This window comes from Oncorhynchus tshawytscha, linkage group LG30 (genome assembly GCF_018296145.1).
Source record: "Oncorhynchus tshawytscha isolate Ot180627B linkage group LG30, Otsh_v2.0, whole genome shotgun sequence".
NCBI lineage: Eukaryota > Metazoa > Chordata > Actinopteri > Salmoniformes > Salmonidae > Oncorhynchus > Oncorhynchus tshawytscha.
In genome coordinates, this window is record NC_056458.1 from 32,717,494 (window position 1) to 32,735,376 (window position 17,883).

Sequence of the window (17,883 nt, forward strand, 5' to 3'; positions counted from 1 at the left end):
AGAGTTAACGTTAATGTACATATCATTACTGTCAAAGTTAAACTATGCAAGTGTCCAATATAGCTATTATAATAATAGGCGTTTTGTCTTATTTCTAACCTGTTCTAAGCCGGAGAGAATCAACGCTTGTTGTTTCTCGTATGGGACAGTGTAGAAACTGTTGAACAGATGCAGCTTGCGCTCATCAGTCAACTTTCCACAATCCTTTCTGCACGTCGTGGAACACGCACTTCCCTGCAGGATACAGTGTAACTAGCTAGCTACTGTAGCCATGTCGAATCATCCGGTGGATGGAGAAAAACTAACTAGCTATGTTTCTTCTATAATCTAGCAATAACATTTGAAACGATAATATATGAGTTAGTACCCAACGAACTTTAGCTAATATGTTTTCTCTATAGTTACAAATTAGACAACACACAACATAAATGTTAGTTACTGTACTCTATAGCTAGCTAGCTAGATTGTTTGATATACAGTTCTTCCACATACCTCTTTTGGACAGCTTGGACAGTTTTTTCTTGACCCTTACGATTTGTATAGGGTTTTCCCGCATCCCGTAAGATCTTCCTTTGCCTGTCTTTCCATTCTTTTAGTTTTGTTTTATGTTTCTTTCCCACATTTCTGCGATTTTCATCAGCAACAGAAAGGTTGTGCGCTTGTCCGTCCATTGAGTGGTGCACATAAACGGTTATTCCAGGAGAGCCTATCTTTAAATTTAAAATGATTTTAATTAGCGGGTGGAAAGCTTGTGAAACCGGTTCACAATAGAGAAAGGGTGTCCAATAATGATTTTTCATGTATCTCTCTTTTTTTATGTAACATATATGGTTCTTCGTCTGTAGGATTCAAATGATAATACTGGCAGATCCATAAAATGTCCTTGTACAGTAGTAGATCTAATTAAATTTAGAGGATTCTACATTAATATCTAAGGGGCTTTTATACAATTATAATGCAGGGTTAATTACAAAAGTTTTAAAATGTATATTTATTAAGTAGACTTTTTGTCTCAGAGAAGCGCAAAATGGTGCTGAAATAGTTGACCACACACGGGTAAGCGATTGCTTGTTGGGGGGGATTTTCACACAGTAGCTATTAATCTAATCCTTGGATAACAGATCGGCTCTCGGAACTCAGCAACCAGCTTTGATATTTTCTCTCTCTCTCACGCACTTGCTGTCTTGACCTTTGTGATAGAAAAATGACATACTTAGCTGATTTGTTTAATATTAATACTAAACGATTATATATTTAACTAAGAGTAAGACTGGCCTGCTAAGGCTGAGTTTATGGTGTCCACTCTAGCTTCCTGCAGTTAGTCTTGGCATGGAGGAAATGGGCTTTACTAGTGATACAACTTTACAGCCACATTCCATTCTATGATCAGTGGTGCACTGGGGAGATGTATTCCATAGACAGGATGTGGGGTGGTTGTAACTGGGATAGAGATGGACTGGAACAAAGGGTCTTATACATCCTGGCATGTGGGAAATTAGGCCAGGGTCAGGGGTTAAGGAAACGCCAGTTGCAGATAAAGCCAGGATGAACCCAGAGTGACTTATGATGCTCTTTGATCTGCCTGAGAGGGTTGGAACTAAGCCTTCTTGGAGTCCTTTAAAAGATGTCTGTTTTTCATTGTTAGGGAAGCTCTCGGCAACAAAAGTGTGCGGTCGATGGTTTCATTATTGCAATAATTAATCGGTATTAAAGATGAATGTTTGAAGAAATGAACAAGTCTCTCTCATTACTGAAGTTCCATGACACCTCAATGCCCCGACTATGAAAAGCCAACTGACATTTACTCCTATACTCTAAAAAGAAAAGGTTCTTCAAATTGAAACTGTGGGGGAACCACTATAAGTTCTGAAGAACACTTGAAAAAGGTTCTTAAAAAAAAAAACCTTAGAATGGTTCCTCAAAGAACCTTGGGGTTAATTTTTTTAAACTGTCTGTCCCTCCATTATATATTTTTTCTAATAATAATAATATTGATTTAAATAATTAATTGTTTATTTAGCGGCACCACATGTGAATTCATATTTAGAAAACAATTTACCAAACAAAACACATTACAAAATTGCAACATTTCTGCAGACGGCAAATACATTTACTTTGTATAGAACTTCTCATTATATCATAAAATAATTATGTACAAAAAAAACATACATTAAAAATGAATCATAGGTAAACTAACAACATTGTAGACTTGATGCTAAATACAGATTTTTTTTGCTTGTGTGTGTGTGTGTGCCCAACAACCACTTAATTATGTTAGGAAGTTTGCCATCTTTATGACCGGCCCTGGTAACTTCACCCCAACTTCTCTTATCCCCAGAACTGTAACGAACGTCTTCATCTGATGAAGAGTAGGATAGATCGGACCAAAATGCAGCGTGGTACGTGTCCATGTTAAATTTATTACAACTGGTGAAAACACAGAAAACACCTACCCACAAACCATAGTGGGAAAACAGGCTGCCTACGTATGGTTCTCAATCGGAGACAACAATTGACAGCTGCCTCTGATTGGGAACCATACCAGGCCAAACACAGAATTAACACACAAAACAAAAACATAGAATGCCCACCCCAACTCACGCCCTGACCAAACTAAAATAGAGACATAAAAAAAGGAACTAAGGTCAGGACGTGACAAGAACATAAGTATTTTTGACATTTTGGGGAAATTTTACTGAAAACAAAAAATACAGCCCTAGCAGAGCCCCAAGTCCCATGGGGACGTCCTCTATGGCGTGGATGTTCTCCCAATCAAAGGCCAGCATGATTTCACTCTCATGGTGAAATGGATTTTCCACCGATGTGCAATAAAGGAGTGGGGAGCTGTGAAATGTGTCAACAAAAGTAAGAAAAGATTAATACACATACATTAATACACACCCTATATAACCACTGTTAATATTATTTGACACTGCTGGTCATCATTTTTACATTGTATTCAATTTCCAGCGAGACTATTCAAGCCATCGACTCACTGACGGTTTAAGATGGGCGATCGGCAAATGCAGTCTGGAATCTGCTGGCATTACAGCACAACATTAACGTCGCTCTAATCACAGTCAGAAGACAATTGAAGAAACTTGAGTGGACTTATGGAAAGGCTCTGTAATATATATATATATTTTTTTATTTAACCTTGAAGAACAAATTCTTATTTACAATGGCGGCCTACCCCGGCAAAGCCCAGATGACGCTGGGCCAATTGTGCGCCGCCCTATGGGACTCCCAATCACGGCCAGATGTGATACAACCTGGATTTGAACCAGAGATTGTAGTGATGCCTCTTGGAATGAGATGCAGTGCCTTAGACCGCTGCACCACTCAGGAGCCATGACCAATATGACCAATACATATACACATATATATATTTTCTGAACATTAACCATGTGTGTTCACTTGTTTTGTACGGTTCTGTAGTTTCGACCTAATAATTTGTCTGACAAAGAACTTTGCGTCCTCCAGGTCCAGGCATGGATCAAAGCTGGCAATCCGCACCAACGGATCATTGGTAGTGTTTTTTTCAATGGGCCCCAGATGCTTAGTCCAGTTCTAGGCTTGCTCATTTGTGAGTGTGCGTGTGTCTTTGGCAGAAGGCTCCAAGCCTGATGATCACTGTGTGTTGGTGGCGGCAGCATTTCACACAAGAAGCCATCCACAGATAAACTCAGCATGCTCTATATTAGCTGTAATGGGCCCAGGCTGGTAGAACATGGGGGAACAGTGGGATGGTAAAAGGGATTAAGCAGTCGCATACCACCACTGATGGGATATACTTATGTTCTTATAGACCTAGCATATTTGACATATTCATAGCTCTGACTGGCTCCGAGTTGTCAGCGTTCTCTCTATTTAAAGTCCAGTTCGATTTACCAGGTATGTTTTTTTATGTATGTGTGTAATTTCCCATTTGTATTCAACATCTTTCTTTTGCGTTTAATCTTCCCGTTTACATTTGGACATTCTTAGAGGTAATGAAAGCATGTCTTTTGTAAAGTCACAGTTTAAAGAGCCATACCTTGAAGGCTCTTGTCAAAGGTTCCTGACAAATGTAAAAACAAACCTGCAGACATACTCAAATATAAGATTTACTAGGCCTATACATTTGGAGTCTCCCCAGCTAATCTTCTTCTCAAATCAACCTCAAAGACTATCACACAGAAAGGTAACAGTGTATACACAGTACAGTATATTGGATGGATATTGTTCAAGACAGAGAATCATTCACTTACTGCAAGACAGTAATGTTTTTTTCCCCAATGAGGGCCAAGTTTAGGCCCAAACTCAAACCATTTCCTTCGTTTCTTTCGCTTCTGGGATTAATCCCTTAGCTCAGCTGTAGGTTTGCACAGCTCTGAAATCCTGGAGAGAGAGATAGGGAGAGGGAGGGAGAGAGCGAGAGGGGGGGGATGTAACGGTGAATGCTTTGATCTTCCACAACAACAGCTATATAGACCGTGTGAAAAGTGGCTTATTGCCCCTTTGCTTTTCTCCTTTTCTATACCCACTATTTCCTTCCCTCTCTCGCACGCTGGATTCATTGTGTCTTTGCTTGTGTCATGTTGGTGTGTGTCTATCTATCTTTGTATACAAGAGAGCATTTCTAAGACACCTGACAAAACAACCCATTGATATAAAGAGCCTGACACAGCCTGCCTGGGTAAAGCCTGAACGCTCCTCATCTCTCCGTCTCAGGCTTCTCCTCTTCTCCTCCACCCCCCTCTTTTAGGGAAAGGAGGAAAGCAGCTCCCCCCCACCTCTGAGAGAAAGATCTGAGTGCATTGAGTGACAGTGCAGTGCCGCAGCTGCCATCTGCTGCTACACACTGGATGTTTGCTTACACATATTACAACTTCTGTTAGCTTTAGTGGCCGCTAGCCTGCTCTGTTAGGCCTATGTATTAAACATCTGTGGAGGCAGAATGTCTTTGAATAGCGACTGCCCCTAAAAAGCAACTTCTCGTTTAGAAAATGGCCTGTGTGGCATCAATATGAGCCGGAGCCTTGTATTCTAGTGTCAAAATTGCCTACAATAGTACAATGTATATAGGCCAATTTTATTCATAAAGTCAGTCTTGTCCAAAACTGAGATTTGCGAGATAGGAAAATAATGTATTTCACAGAATAAAGGGTACCATAAGGGTGTTCTGTGTGTTGTTTTTTTTATCCTGCCCACATGCCCACAGCTGGCAGCACTCAAGTAATCATCTTTTCAGAGCGCAGCTGCACTCAACCCAATTGTAATGCCCATGGTCAATTTGGTTTGACATTTTGTATCCCCATGGGGCTAGTTAGGGACAATCATTAAATTACAATATGGGACAATATTTCAAAAGGTCAATTGCACAAAAAATGTTTTGCTATAAATTGTAGAAATTAATTTACAAATATTGGATTTTTTTAATAAAAGATGTGCAACATGAACATTTTGTCCTATTCACATTACAATTTATTGACGGTCCCTAAAAATCTTGGGTGATAGTTTTGCCATGGTCGCACGCCAGCCGGCTGAAGTTAATTGGCAAAATAGTTTGGCTAACTCTTCCCACCTGCGAACACACATGAGACACCCACATCAAACCACTCCCCGAAACCAACTCACGTTTGAATTCAGTCATAGCATAGCATTTCTTTATCCAAGCTTATTGTTACGGTTTTCTAGGTGTGAAGGAGAGTCGGACCAAAATGCAGCGTGTAGATTGCGATCCATGTTTAATGAACAACGTAAACACGAATTAACAAACACTACAAAACAAAGAACGTAATGAACGAAACGAAAACCGAAACAGCCTATACTTGTGAAAACTAACAACGACAAACTCAAAGAATATGGCTGCCTAAATATGGTTCCCAATCAGAGACAACGATAAACACCTGCCTCTGATTGAGAACCACTCCAGACAGCCATAGACTTTGCTAGATAACCCCACTAGCTACAATCCCAATACATACACACCAAAACCCCAAGACAAAACACACCACAATACAAAAACCCCATGCCACACCCTGGCCTGACCCAATACATGAAGAAATACACAAAATACTTAGACCAGGGCGTGACACTTATGGTCATGTTGCAGCATGTGAGAAGTGCGCAGGAGGGCATGAGATGAAGGGATGTGTAGTATCAGTGGAGAAAGGTGTGTGTGTTAGCTGTGGGGGTGACCATGGGGCTGGAGATCGGAGGTGTCCGGTGAGAGAAGGCAGGTAGTACAGAAAGTGCCGTATGCTGAAGCAGTGAAGAGAGTGGTAGAAGAAGATGGGGACAGGGTGAGAGATCCTGAGGGGATTCTTGTCAATAGGCAGAGACCAATAGAGAGGGATGGGAATAATATGTGCTTCAGTAAGGTGGGTTTCTTAGCATTCATACCCATGGTTGTCAACTCTACTGCAGAAATGGAATGTAAGTCACAGAAAATAGGCTGTGGTGGCAGCTGCAGAGAATTACTTGGGATTGTGAGGTTTTACTGCAGAAGAGTTGTAGGGGGTGTTGACTGGTAGAGTTCTGTCCTCTCAGACCATTGGCCTGGAGTAAGATTAGAAGGGTCATTTTCCTTTTCCCCAATTTTGTATTACTGGTATTTGACATAGGTAGGCTGTGACTGGTCTCTCACTCCAGTACAGTAGGTGGCGATGTATGCACCTAAAAGTTGGATGCGATCAGTCAACTCAATCCCGAAGAAGAAGCATTTCTTAATGAACCAAATCTAAAACATGGCCAAATCAGGAAAGTGCAGCAGCTGTTCAAGCCTCCAGAATTAATTAGAAACATTTTATTCTCCATTGTTTGATACATGTATGTGGCACACATGCCACTTATTCAAATGAGATCAAACTGCTACAAAACGTGGCTTGTTTAATAGATCGCAAATTAATTAAAGGGATCAGTGAGGACATTTCCCAGTAGAGTCAATACCTGGCCCTATATATAGACTACCACTGCTAGAGAACGAACCAAAATATATTTTGGGGGGGTGGTTTCACAGACAGAGTTTAATTTATATCAGGACTGGGCTAATTCTACTTAAATTAATCTAGATTTAAAAATGGCTTTCTGAGACGTTGCTTAACTTCAGATTCATTCGTTCTAGACTAGGGAGTCTCAGACTAAGGTAAATACAGACTAACTAGTTCATCTTTGTGAAGCCTGATGAGATTAACGACGTGCACTTGGTGCTGACCTGAGGATGCTAGAGTGGTGTTTTGCTGCTTTCAAAACAACTGGGAACTCAGATCTCCAACTTCCAACCCTAGTGGATTCAAAACAACTGGAAACAACTGAAAAAAATTGCTCTGACTGGGAAAAATCTATTTGAATGGTCATCCAACTCGGAATTCCAACTCGGGAACTCGGGGCCTCTATCAAAAGCTCCGGCCTGAAGATCACTGACCTTGTATTTTCAGAGTTCCCAGTTGTTTTGAACGCAGCAGATGAGACATCCTGAAAATCTATCTTCTCACAAAGTCGTTTGGTTTTAGAATGATTTGGTCTACAAATAAACAATTAACTCACAATGGAAAGATGAGATTCTTAATATTTTTTATTTATCCGTTTTTTACTCATTTTTTCTTCTGAACTTCTTATATCATTGTTGGTTAAGGGCTTGTAAGTAAGAATTTCACTGTAAGATCTACACCTGTTGTATTCGGCGGATGTGACATAAAATTTGATTTGAGATTCTCAAGAACACAATGGTGTTCTGTTTTGCTCTACGACCCCCAAAAAAGTGTCTTGGGACCCGTTAGCAGTCGGTACAGCCGACCTGCCAACTTCTCTGTAGAGTCTGAACAGTTTGGCTACACACTAATACAGTGGGGCAAAAAAAGTATTTAATCAGCCACCAATTGTGCAAGTTCTCCCACTTAAAAAGATGAGGCCTGTAATTTTCATAGGTACACTTCAACTATGACAGACAAAATGAGGAAGAAAATTCCAGAAAATCACATTGTAGGATTTCTTATGAATTTATTGGCAAATTATGGTGGAAAATAAGTATTTAGTCAATAACAAAAGCTTATCTCAATACTTTGTTATATACCCTATGTTGGCAATGACAGAGGTCAAACATTTTCTGTAAGTCTTCACAAGGTTTTCACACACGGTTGCTGGTATTTTGGCCCATTCCGCCATGCAGATCTCCTCTAGAGCAGTGATGTTTTGCTGGGCAACGTGGACTTTCAACTCCCTCCAAAGATTTTCTATGGGGTTGAGATCTGAAGACTGGCTAGGCCACTCCAGGACCTTGAAATGCTTCTTACGAAGCCACTCCTTCGTTGCCCGGGCGGTGTGTTTGGGATCATTGTCATGCTGAAAGACCCAGCCACGTTTAATCTTCAATGCCCTTGCTGATGGGAGGTTTTCACTCAAAATCTCACGATACATGGCCCCATTCATTCTTTCCTTTACATGGATCAGTCGTCCTGGTCCCATTGCAGAAAAACAGCCCCAAAGCATGATGTTTCCACCCCCATGCTTCACTGTAGGTATGGTGTTCTTTGGATGCAACTCAGCATTATTTGTCCTCCAAACACGACGAGTTGAGTTTTTATCAAAAAGTTATATCTGTTATATCGGTTTCATCTGACCATATGACATTCTCCCAATCTTCTTCTGGATCATCCAAATGCTCTCTAGCAAACTTCAGACGGGCCTGGACATGTACTGGCTTAAGCAGGGGGACACGTCTGGCACTGCAAGATTTGAGTCCCTGGCGGCGTAGTGTGTTACTGATGGTAGGCTTTGTTACTTTGGTCCCAGCTCTCTGCAGGTCATTCACTAGGTCCCCCCGTGTGGTTCTGGGATTTTTGCTCACCGCTCTTGTGATCATTTTGACCACACGGGGTGAGATCTTGCGTGGAGCCCCAGATCGAGGGAGATTATCAGTGGTCTTTTATGTCTTCCATTTCCTAATAATTGCTCCCACAGTTGATTTCTTCAAACCAAGCTGCTTACCTATTCCAGATTCAGTCTTCCCAGCCTGGTGCAGGTCTATAATTTTGTTTCTGGTGTCCTTTGACAGCTCTTTGGTCTTGGCCATAGTGGGGTTTGGAGTGTGACTGTTTGAGGTTGTGGACAGGTGTCTTTTATATGGATAACAAGTTCAAACAGGTGCCATTAATACAAGTAACGAGTGGAGGACAGAGGAGCCTCTTAAAGAAGAAGTTACAGGTCTGAGAGCCAGAAATCTTGCTTGTTTGTAGGTGACCAAATACTTATTTTCCACCATAATTTGCAAATAAATTCATTAAAAATCCTACAATGTGATTTTCTGGATTTTTTTCTTCACACTTTGTCTGTCATAGTTGAAGTGTACCTATGATGAAAATTACAGGCCTCTCATCTTTTTAAGTGGGAGAACTTGCCAATTGGTGGCTGACTAAATACCTTTTTGCCCCGCTGTATAACCCCTCTGTGGAAAGGTGAGACTCATGAACACATACATGTCGGTTGCTTTGCTCACAAGACTCGTCTGAAAGTCCCCAGTACAAATTTAAAAGATGAATGGACGTATATATGGAGACTATTGAGTGCCACAAATAAGGGGTTAAATACACACACACACACACACACAAACACACACACACACACACACACACACACACACACACACACAGTAGTAGCCACCCTTTGCCTTGATGACAGCTTTGCACACTCTTGGCATTCTCTCAACTAGCTTCATGAGGTAGTCACCTGGAATGCATTTCAATTAACAGGTGTGCCTTGTTAAAAGTTAATATGTGGAATTTATTTTCTTCTTAATGTGTTTGAGCCAATCAGTTGTGTTGTGACAAGGTAGGGGTGGTATACAGAATATAGCCCTATTTAGTAAAAGTCCATATTATAAGATAAACAGACCTTCAATTCTTTAAGACATGAAGTTCAGTCAATAGGGAAGATTTCATGAACTTTCTTCAAGTGCAGTCGCAAAAAAACATCAAGCGCTATGATGAAACTGGCTCTCATGAGGACCTCCACAGGACCACCACCCAGGACAATGGATCGAATTCCAGTAGTCCACCACCCAGTAGTTGGACCACCACCCAGGACAATGCATCTAATTCCAGTGGTTGACCCAAAACAACGACGCCGCAGAACTGGCAGACGAAGTGGCCACCCGGCCAGGCTCCATAGGCGGGTACATCGCCCACCGTTCCAGAGTATACTACTAGCCAATGTCTAGTCTCTTGACAGCAAGGTGTATGAAATTCAAGCAAAGTTTGCCTTCCAGAGCGATATCAGAGATTGTAACATTCTCTGTTTCATGGAAACATAGCTCTCTTTGGCTATGTTGTCGGAATCGGTCGAGACACCGGTCTTCTCCATACATCGCGCCAACATAGATAAACACCTCTCTGGGAAGAGGAAGGGCAGGTGTGTATACTTTATGATTAACAACTCATGGTGTTATCATAACAACATACAGGAACTCAAGTCCTTCTGCTCACCCGATCTAGAATTTCTTACAATCAAATGCCAGCCATTTAACCTACCAAGAGAATTCTCGTCAGTTATAGTCACAGCTGTGTACATTCCCCTCAAGCAGACACCAAGACGGCCATCAAGGAACTTCACTGGGCTATATGCAAACCATACATCCTAAGGTTACATTTATTGTAGCTGGGGATTTTAACAAAGTAAATTTGAGAACAAGACTATCTAAATTCTACCAGCATATTGATTGCGCTACACGCATGCGCTATACCCTCGACCACTGCTACTCTAACTTCACGCGATGCATACAAAGCCCTCACCCGCCCTACCTTTCGGCAAATCCGACCACGACACCATCTTGCTCCTCCGTCTTATAGGCAGAAACCCAAACGTACCAGTGACGAGAACAATTCAACGCTGGTCCGACCAATAAGAAGCCACCCTTCAAGATTGTTTTGATCACACGGACTGGAATATGTTCCGGTCAGCCTCTGAGAACAACATCGACCAATACGCTGACTCGGTGAGTGCGTTTGTAAAGAAGTGCATGGGAGATGTTGTACCCACTGTGGCTATTAAAACCTACCCTAACCAGAAACCGTGGATAGATGGCGGCATTCGTGCAAAACTGAAAGCGCAAACCACATAATTTAACTTTGGATAGAGGTCTGGGAATATGGCTGAATATAAACATTTTAGTTTTTCCCTCCGCAATGCAATCAAACAAGTGAAATGCCAGTATGGGGACAAAGTCGAGTCGCAATTCAACGGCTCAGGCACGAGACATATTTGGCAGGGTCTACAGGAAATCACAGACTACAAAAAGAAAAGAAGCCACCTAACGGACACCAACGTCACGCTTCCAGACAAACTAAACACCATCTTTGCCTGCTTTGAAGAAAATACAGTGCCACCGTCACGGCCCACTAACAAGGACTGCTCCTGAGTAAAACATTTAAACGTGTTAACCCTCGCAAGGCTGCTGGCCCAGATGGCATCCCTAGCCGAGTCCTCAGTGCATGCGCAGACCAGCTGGCAGGGGTATTTACGGACATATTTAATCTCTCCCTATCCCAGTCTGTTGTACCCACATGGCTACCATTGTTCCTGTACCCAAGAAGGCAAAGATAACTGAACTAAATTACTACCGCCCCGTAGCACTCACTTCTGTCATCATGAGGTGCTTTGAGAGACTAGTCAAGGATCATATCAGCTCCAACTTACCGCCACCCTAGACCCACTTCAGTTTGCATACCGCCCCAACAGGTCCACAGGTGACGCAATCACACTGCCCTATACCATCTGGACAAGAGGAATAACTATGTAAGGTTTCTGTTCATTGACTACAGCTCAGCATTCAACACCATAGCACCCTCCAATCTCATAATCAAGCTGGAGGCCCTGGGTCTCAACCCCGCTCTGTGCAATTGGTTCCTGGACTTTGACTTGCCGCCCCCAAGTGTTGAAGGAAGGAAACATCACCACTTCGCTGACCCTCAACACTGCGTGCTCAGTCCCTCCTGTACTCCCTGTTCACCCATGACTGCGTGGCCATGCACGCCTCCAACTCAAATCATCAAGTCTGCAGACAACACAGCAGTAGTAGACTTGATTACCAACAACAACGAGACAGCCTACAGCGAGGAGGTGAGGGCACTTGGAGTGTGATGTCAGGAAAATAACCTCTCACTCAACGTCAACAAAACAAAGGAGATGATTGTGGACTTCAGGAAACAGCAGAGGGAGCAACCCCCTATCCACATGGACGGGACAGCAGTGGAGAAGGCGAGGTCAGTACAGGTGCACCAAATCTGGGACCGAAAGCGTGAAAAAAAAGCTTCTCTCAAGGCCATCAGACTGCTAAACAGCTATCACTAACTCAGAGGCTGCTGCCTACATTGAAACCAAATCACTGGTCACTTTAATAAATGGATCACGAGTCACTTTATACAATGCCACTCTAAATAATGCCACTTTAATGTTTATATATCTTACATTACTCATATCACATTATATACTGTATTTTATACAATCTCTTGCATCTTGCCTATGCCGCTCGGCCATCTCTCATCCATATACTTACCATATACGAATATGTACATATTCTCCTTCACCCCTTTTAAATTTGTGTGTATTAGGTAGTTATTGGGGAATTGTTAGATCGGAACTAGAAGCACAAGCATTTCGCTACACCCGCATTAACATCTGCTAACCATGTGTAAGTGACAAATACAATTAGATTAGATTTGATTTGAAAGGAAGAGCCAGAGTTGCCTCTGCTGCAGAGGATAAGTTCATAACCTTAACTGCACCTCAGATTGCAGCCCAAATCAATGCTTCCCAGAGTTCAAGTAATAGACAACAACTGTTCAGAGGAAACTGCGGGAATCTGGCCTTCGTGGTCAAATTGCTGCAAAGAAACCACGACTAAAGGACACCAATAAGAAGAAGAGACTTGCTTGGGCCAGGAAACACCAGCAATGGACATTAGACCGGTGGAAATCTGTCCTTTGGTCTGATGAGTCCAAATTGTTGGGTTCCAACAGCCTCGTCTTTGTGAGACACAGATTAGGTAAATGGATGATCTCTGCATGTGTGGTTCCCACCGTGAAGCATGGAGGAGGTGTGCTTTGCTGGTGACACTGCATGATTTATTTAAAATTCAATACACACTTAACCAGCATGGCTACCACAGCATTCTGCAGTGATACGCCATCCCATCAGTTTTGGGCTTAGTGGGACTATGATTTGTTTTCAACAGGACAATGACCCAACACACTTTCAGGCTGTGTAAGGGCTATTTGACCAGCAAGGAGAGTGATGGAGCGCTGCATCAGATGACCTGGCCTCCACAATCACCCGACCTCAAACCAATTGAGATGGTTTGGGATGAGTTGGACCGCAGAGTGAAGGAAAATCCAGCCAACAAGTGCTCAGCATATGTATGAACTCCTTCAAGACTTTTGGAAAAGCATTCCAGGTGAAGCTGGTTTTGAGAATGCCACGAGTGTGGAAAGCTGTCATTAAGGCTATTTTGAAGAATCTAAAATGTGAAATATATTTTGATTTATTTAACACTTTTTTGGTTACTAAATGATGTTTTATTTCATGGTTTTGGTTTCTTCACTATTATTCTACAACATAGAAAATAGTACAAATAAAGAAAAACCCTTGAATGAGTACATGCGTCCAAACTTTTGACTGGTACTGTATATTTGTCCTTATCTTTCTTATATCTTTTAGAGGTGTCTTAAAATTCAAAATCAAATGGCAAAGGATCCTTGGTATGACCTTATTAAAACAATTCTGTAAGCACTACATGACCAAAAGTTTGTGGACACCTGCTCGTCGAACATCTCATTCCAAAATCATGGCCATTAATAATGAGTTGATCCCCCTTTGTTACTATAACAGCCTCCACTCTTCTGGGAAGGCTTTCCACTAGACATTGCTGAGGGGAACTTGATTCCATTGAGCCATAAGAGCCTTGCTCGCAGTCGGAGTTCCAATTGATTGAAAGAGTTATCGATGAGGTTAAGGTCAGGACTCTACAGGACAGTCAAGTTCTTCCACACTGATCTCGACAAACCGTTTCTGTATGGACCTCACTTTGTGCACGGGGGCATTGTCATGCTGAAACAGCAAAGGACCTTTCCCAAACTTTTGCCACAAAGTTGGAAGATCAGAATCGTCTAGAATGTAATTGTATTCTGTAGCGTTAATATTTCCCTTCACTGGAACTAAGGGGCCTAGCCCTAAGCATGAAAAACTGCACCAGACCATTATTACTCCTCCACTAAACTTTACAATTAGCACTATGCATAGGGGTAGGTAGTGTTCTCCTGGCATCCGCCAAACCCAAATTTGTTGTGATTCATCACTCGACAATACATTTCCACTGCTCAAGAGTCCAATGGCGGCGAGCTTTACCTCACTCCAGCCAATGCTTGGCATTGCGCATGGTGATCTCAGGCTTGTGTGTGGCTGCTCGGTCATGGAAAATCATTTCATGAAGCTCCTGACGAATAGTTATTCTGCTGATGTTGCTCCCAGAGGCAGTTTGGAACTAGGTAGTGATTGTTACAAAAGAGGACAGATGATTTTTACACGCTAAGTGCTTCAGCACCCGGCAGTCCCGTTTTGTGAGCTTGTGTGGCCTACCACATCACCGCTGAGCCGTTGTTGCTCCTAGATGTTCCCACTTCACAATAACAGCACTTACAGTTGACCGGGGCAGCTCTTGCAGGGCAGAGAAAAGGTAGCATCCTACTGTATGACGGTGCCACGTTGAAAGTCACTGAGCTCTTCAGTAAGGCCATTCTACTGCCAATGTTTGTCTATGGAGTTGCATGGCTGTGTGCTTGATTTATACACCTGTCAGCAATGGGTGTGGCAGAAATAGCCAAATCCACACATTTAAAGGGGTGTCCACATACTTTTGTATACACACTTATTTTTTTCACATTCCGTTACATTACAGACTTGTCCTAAAATGGATTTTTAAATTGTTTCCCCCCCCCCTCAATCTACACACAATACTCCATAATGACAAAGCAAAACAGGTATTTTTTGGTTTGCAAATTTATAAATATCACATTTATATAAGTATTCAGACCCTTTACTCAGTACTTTGTTGAAGAACCTTTGGCAGCGAATACAGCCAAGAGTCTTTTGGGGTACAAGCTTGGCACACCAGTATTTGGGAAGTTTCTCCCGTTCTTCTCTGCAGATCCTCTCAAGCTCTGTCAGGTTGGATGGGGAGCATCACTGCGCAGCTATTTCCAGGTCTCCCCAGAGAGGTTTGATCGGGTTCACGTCCGCGCTCTGGCTAGACCACTCTAGGACATTCAGAGACATGCCCCAAAGCCACTCCTGTGTTGTCTTGGCTGTGTGCTTAGGGTTGTTGTCCTGTTGGAAGGTGAACCTTCAGCCCAATCTGAGGTCCTAAGCGCTCTGGAGCAGGTTTCCATCAAGGATCTCCCTTTACTTTGCTCTGTTCATCTTTCCCTCAATCCTGACTACTCTCCTAGTCCCTGCCGCTGAAACATCCCCTACAGCACGATGCTGCCATCACCATACTTCATGGTTTTCTCCAGACTTGACGCTTGGCATTCAGGCCAAAGAATTCAATCTAGGTTTCATCAGACCGGAGCATCTTGTTTCTCATGGTCTGAGAGTCCTTTAGGTGGCTTTTGGCAAACTCCAAGCGGGCTGTCATGTGCCTTTTACTGAGGAGTGCCTTCCGTCTGGCCACTCTACCATAAAGGCATGATTGTGGAGTGCTGCAGAGATTCATTTAACCAGGTAGGCTAGTTGAGAACAAGTTCTCATTTACAACTGCGACCTGGGCAAGATAAAGCAAAGCAGTGCGACAGAAACAACAACACAGAGTTACACGTAAGTAAACGTACAGTCTACAACACAATAGAAAAATCTATGTACAGTGTGTGCAAATGTAGAAGAGTAGGGACGGGACATAAGGCATTAAATAGGCTATTGTGGCAAAATAATTACAATTTAGCTTTAACACTGGAGTGATAGATGTGCAGTTGAGGATGTGCAAGTAGAGATACTGGGGTGCAAAAGAGCAAGAGGATAAATAACAATATGGGGATGAGGCAGTTGGGTGTGCTATTTACAGATTGGCTGTGTACAGGTACAGTGCAGCTTACAGGTACAGTGAGCTGCTCTGACAGCTGATGCTTAAATTTAGAGAGGGAGATGTAAGACTCCAATTCATTCCAGTCATTGGCAGCAGAGAACTAGAAGGAAAGGCGGCCAAAGGAAGTGTCGGCTTTGGGGATGACCAGTAAAATATACCTGCTGGAGCACGTGCTACGGGTGGGTGTTGCTATGGTGACCTGTGAGCTGAGATAAGGCGGGGCTTTACCTAGCAAAGACTTCTAGATGACCTGGAGCCAGTGGGTTTGGCGACGAATATGTAGTGAGGGCCAGCCAAAGAGAGCATACAGGTCGCAGTAGTGGGAAGTATATGGGGATTTGGTGACAAAACGGATGGCACTGTGATAGACTACATCCAGCTTGCTGAGTAGAGTGTTGGAGGCTATTTTGTAAATGACATCGCCGATGTCAAGGAACGGTAGGATAGTCCATTTTACGAGGGTATGTTTGGCAGCATGAGTGAAGGATACTTTGTTGCAAAATAGGAAGCCGAAAGAAGGGCCAGATGTATACAGAATGGTGTCGTCTGCTTAGTGGTGGATCAGAGAATCCCCAGCAGGAAGAGTGACATCATTGATGTATACAGAGAAAAGAGTCAGCGCGAGAATTGAACCCTGTGGCACCCCCAGAGACTGCCAGAGATCCGGACAACAGGCCCTCCGATTTGACACACTGAACTCTGCCTAGTAGTTGGTGAACCAGGCGAGGCAGGCATAAACCAAGGCTATTGAGTCTGCCAATAAGAATGCAGTGATTCACAGAGTCGAAAGCCTTGGCCAGGTCTATGAAGAAGGCTGCACAGTACTGTCTTTTATCGATGGCAGTTGTGATATCATTTAGGACTTTGAGTGTGGCTGAGGTGCACCCATGACCAGCTCAGAAACCAGATTGCATAGTGGAGAAGGTACAGTGGGATTTGAAATTGTTGGTGATCTGTTTGTCTGATTAAATAATTACCTGTGTTCATAAATTCCAATTATATAAATCTGTCTGATACTCTGTTTTATTTAAGACCAGAACTTTACAAACTGACAGAATTCCCTTCTTAAATCATCCTAAACTACACACACACACACCAACATGGATTTTCTCATGAGTCTAACCACAGTTTGTAACCCGTCAACTGACCGTTCCAGGCTCCCCCAGACATCATAACTCTGGAGGAGCCCTCCTTGTCCTCTTATCTCCACATACATACCTTTCTTCCTAGGTACATGCCATATAACCCCTTCCTAATGGACAAACATTTAATACTACAAGAAAGACAGGGTAGAATTCTTGCCAGTTATAGTGCAGTATACCTCATTTAGTCATTGATAAAAATCCCATAACAGTTTGTTAACTTGGCTTTTGAAGATTTTAGAAAGGCAGGGCAGGATGGATGTAGGTCTATAGCAGGTTGGGTCTAGAGTGTCTCCCCCTTTGAAGAGGGGGATGACCGCAGCAGCTTTCCAATCTTTAGGGATCTCAGACGATACGAAGGAGAGGTTGAACAGGCTCGTAATAGGGGTTGCAACAATTTCTGTGAATAATTTTAGAAAGCGAGGGTCCAGATTGTCTATCCCAGCTGATTTGTAGGGATGCAGATTTTGCAGCTCTTTCAGAACAACAACTGTCTGGGTTTTGGTGAAGGGGATTCTGGGGTGCTTAGGCAAGTTGCTGCATGGTGTGCAGAGCTGTGGCCGGGGTTGGGGCAGCCAGGTGGAAAGCATGGCCAGCCGTAGAAAAAATGCTTATTGAAATTGTGGATTT

The 17,883-nt window shown here is 42.8% G+C and overlaps 1 long non-coding RNA gene across 1 annotated transcript; it reads right to left on the minus strand.

Moving 5' to 3' along the window:
• Window positions 1-2,690: 2,690 nt before the first annotated feature.
• On the minus strand, window positions 2,691-5,703 carry LOC112228101. Its single transcript, XR_002949980.1, has 3 exons — window positions 5,620-5,703; window positions 4,251-4,380; window positions 2,691-2,844 (listed from the first exon to the last, which is right to left on the minus strand). It is a non-coding gene; the product is annotated as an uncharacterized LOC112228101 (long non-coding RNA).
• Between the last annotated feature and the right edge of the window lie 12,180 nt (window positions 5,704-17,883).